The sequence below is a fragment of the Sitodiplosis mosellana genome, unplaced genomic scaffold, assembly GCF_009176505.1.
Source record: "Sitodiplosis mosellana isolate CC-2019 unplaced genomic scaffold, AAFC_SMos_1.0 Smas_scaffold_3859, whole genome shotgun sequence".
Lineage (NCBI taxonomy): Eukaryota > Metazoa > Arthropoda > Insecta > Diptera > Cecidomyiidae > Sitodiplosis > Sitodiplosis mosellana.
In genome coordinates this window covers 904-4,938 of record NW_022599101.1, presented here as the reverse complement: position 1 = coordinate 4,938, position 4,035 = coordinate 904, and the positions used below count along the sequence as shown (strand labels likewise).

General features: G+C 33.4%; 1 long non-coding RNA gene across 1 annotated transcript; it reads left to right on the top strand.

The window, feature by feature from the left end:
* The first annotated feature begins 3 nt into the window (after nt 1-3).
* LOC129571954 (uncharacterized) lies at nt 4-1,946 on the top strand. Its single transcript, XR_008688366.1, has 5 exons — nt 4-1,030; nt 1,090-1,173; nt 1,240-1,387; nt 1,446-1,647; nt 1,724-1,946. It is a non-coding gene; the product is annotated as an uncharacterized LOC129571954 (long non-coding RNA).
* The last annotated feature ends 2,089 nt before the right edge of the window (nt 1,947-4,035 follow it).

Below are 4,035 nucleotides of genomic sequence, written 5' to 3'. Positions count from 1 at the left end.
GGATTTTTTGAAATATTTGAAATAATTTAAGCGTGATATTCCCCTAGCCTTTGATATGAATTTCGACGATATGCATCTGCCTCTCTTGAATTTCATAAGTGAGCAGAAACAATTAACATCAATAGAATTGTATGGACCTGTTATGGGAAACCTTGATCGTTTATTTGAATCGGAACATGTGTCATCAAATGTTGTGGAGTTAAGCATTTTACAATATCAGTATCGCAGAGAATCATCATTGTACGGCAACGTGTGCAGCGTGCTCCGTTTTTTGGAACGTAGTCGATCTCTAGAAAAACTTGTAATAAAAGGATACACTGAGTGGAATCCACCGTATCAAAGCCACCTAGAATTCCCAGGACATTTGGATGCAATTGCATCACATAATATTAAATACAGAATCATCTCTGATCAAGTAATAACCTGCAAATGCAGTTGGTGTACACAGCAAAAGTATATGCATAAGAAAAAATCTATGGAGCTTACAGTTAAGAAAACAGCAGAATCTAACTTTATGAAATATATTTGTACGTTCAGAGATGAACGAAACGTAAATACAGATGGAAGCTATTATACATCGAGCAAAAATTTCACTGTACTCGAATGCTCAAAAAGTAAAAATTAACCTTAACTAAGTCAATACAGCTAGTTTTTCCACATTCTGTAATTAATGCGCTGAATAATTTAACTAAACATAGGATTAGATTATTACAATATTTCCGTAAAAATATTCAAATAAAAACGATTTTACAAGTTACTTGATGTGAACCATACTTAAGACGAAGCAAATGACACATTCGTGTTGGTTGACCTTAACCAAAACGAGATATTATTATACTTAACCTCAATTCTAGTAAAATTTTCTCCGTGTCAGACGTCTCAGCTGAATATGGAAGTTTTTATAAAGGAAAAAAAAGATTTTGTATTTAATTAATATAAATTTTTAATTGTAGTTAGGAATAGTCGATGTGCATGCCCTTTTCAAAGGCAAAGGCTCTTTGAATGTTCGTGGCGCGTCTATTGTGATTAGGTAAAAATTGAAAAACACTTAAAAATATCAACAATATCAATTCATCTCAAATATTACAGAACAATCGCAAGTGATGAATTGGCTTACATGGACTATTCATCCGAAGGTGCCACTGAAATAACCTCATCAGATGCCCGAAACATGTAAATTTTCTCCCGAAATTTATGTGTTATGATTTGAATTAATTGCATATAATCCATCTATTCCAGGTTGTTTGAGCCAATCGTAATCCCGTTCAATGAATGGAGGGATGCTAAAATAAAAACTACTATGCATATTCAAACTATTGACATTCTAGCGGCTGGCGAAATTTGCCAAGGAGACAGATTTTCATTCAGTGGATACACGTCGCTCGAGGTAAGGAAATTTTTTGTATGCTCAATTATTCGCAGCTGATTGCTTCGTTCGTCCGCAGCTATTGAAAGATTGGGTCACAACTGTTTTTATTCATTCAACAATACTGTGTCTATTCCGGTTATACCGAATGCTGTTGATGACACCCTGAAACAGTTAATTTTGAAGATATGTGGATACAAAAAACCATTATATCCGGCTGTGATTGTGAAAGGACGTGGTCTGTTTATTTGGGGCGATGGTCTAGAACAAACTATGCGCGCGTAAGTATAAGGTTAAGGCATAATACTGCGATAACAAGTACATTCAAATAATTTGTCTGTTCCTATTGTGAATTAGTTGTGAGGCCATCGTCACCATGCTTAGCACAAGTTGAAGGCAAGAGCATCCCGTTGAACTGCCGTCCATTGAAATCATTTGCTGATACTCAATCGAAACTTCCATCGAGGAAATTTTAATATCATTTAAAAACAAACAAAAATCCATTCCATCGCACAAACTGTTGATTTCAATTCTTAAACACATATCGAATAAAGCTAAAACAGCTAATTGTTACTAAAAATTCGTCTTTGTTAATTCAACGATTGAGTGTTTCTTCAAAGAGCATTGATCGCATCGAAATACGCCTCATTCGAATCGGCACAATTCCTAAAAGAAATTTTTTCCCATCGATGATTATTTCAGTTGCCGATATCACAGCTGATGCTCGTCAGCTTGAGCTTCACAAAGAAAGTCAATAAGTGCATATTCATTGGATGATAATGTTTATTTATTTCATCAAAAAGAAATGTATTGACGCTAGCTTATTACAAATTGTGTATTTTAATACGATAATTTGGAGATGGCAAATCTATTCAGTCGATCGATGTGTGCAGTTTGGATTGGTGCAAACGTAGTACAACCTCATTTCTTCTTCACCGCGCCGTGTCTGGGCTTGGAAAAACACCGCTTCTCGATGACCGCAATTTTGACAATCATGATCTTCAGTCCGCGGCAATGTTGGATCCGATATGACGTCCGGCACGATGTGTGTCAATTCACTGGGAAAATGATTCAATAGGGTGATTAAAATCAGCGCCTATTTTCATCTTTTCTCAATCAAAAATCAAGCATTTGCATAAAACTAGCTTACTCAAACAAGATGTCGCTACTGGTATATATTTATTATTTTATATATATATATAATATATATTTATATTATGACATTTGAGAAGAGTAATATGCCAATATGTCAAACAAAGCATGTGAAATTTAAAAAATGCATTCCACTTTCAAAAAATGGTACAATAATTAAGGAAAGTATTCCGATCAATATTCAAGCCAATTTCATTCTCAAATAGTAAAAACAATTCACTTCACGTTGCTTAGGGATAATTTTTTATTTGATCATCTGTTATTACTGCGACTACAGTCATTACTCTCATATGATAAACGTCAAATTTTGCATAAACAAACGCTCATGCATTATAAACAAAATATCAACTTTGGATTACTTCGTTTGAAATCGTTCTGTTCAATTCCAACTTTATATAATTGATTCCAGAAACTCATGTCTTTGGCCATTGAAAACTCTAAAATAACACTGAAATATAAAGAATTTTAAAATCCATCCAGAGTGCGCAGGTCCAATATGGCATTATTGAGTGTAATTTCCGAAAATAGACACACAAATGAAATAAATTGAAAACAAAACTATATATTGATATGTATATATACACATATATTTTCATGTTCACGTAGTCAAGGCGACAAGACCTTAGCAACCAAGACAACAATTCCGAAAACTACAATATTTGTGCATTTGTGCATTTGGAAACGAAAATGGAAATAATTACAATTTATATCTTAATAAGCAAAATATTTGTGCAAAAGAAACTGACGTAAAATGGTTTAAGTTGAATGTTCGTCGATACTAATAAATGTCATCCGATGAAATAAAAGGGAGGCCGATTTCATAGTGTAAACAATTGAAACAAACAGAATCAAATTGACTGATGTCATGGTGAAGTAAGATGAAAAGTATTCGTTTTTCTTCGAAAAATAACTAGATTTGGATCCCAAGCACGTCGGTTTTCACTGGTGTTTAATAATGCAGGTAATATATTCAAATACATTTATGGTGAAAATTGCTTTGCTCGTTTTGACCGGTGATTCGAAAAACCTTTCTTTCCATTCATTTCCATCCATCTGAAGTACAATGTAAACAGTTTCTAAAAGCAATCAAAATGTACTGCAATGTCTAATAATGTCCGAAATAATTTTAGAATTTGAGTGGTAATTTTATATATACAATTTTAAAATATGTTGAATCTATATTATTTTAATTATTTATTTATTTATTGACACCGCCATGTACAAGCTGAATATTTTAGTTTCAATCGGCCATTGCTAAAAACTTAGTTTTTGCCAAAAAATGTTATCGGTTTGATTCTATTTTCTGATAACCGCTGATTGTACACGGTACAGGGACTTTTCCGCTCCGCTCGCACCCTGGTGCAGCAAAATTTGAATCAAAGTCGATGCAGCCAATCAAATATCCATCTCTTCTAGTGATTAATTTATATTTGACAATTGATCCTTTATTGTTGATAAGTCCCCAGAGTTATCCATTGAAATATCATAAAAATTGCTTCATTCATTTATTTCCGGAA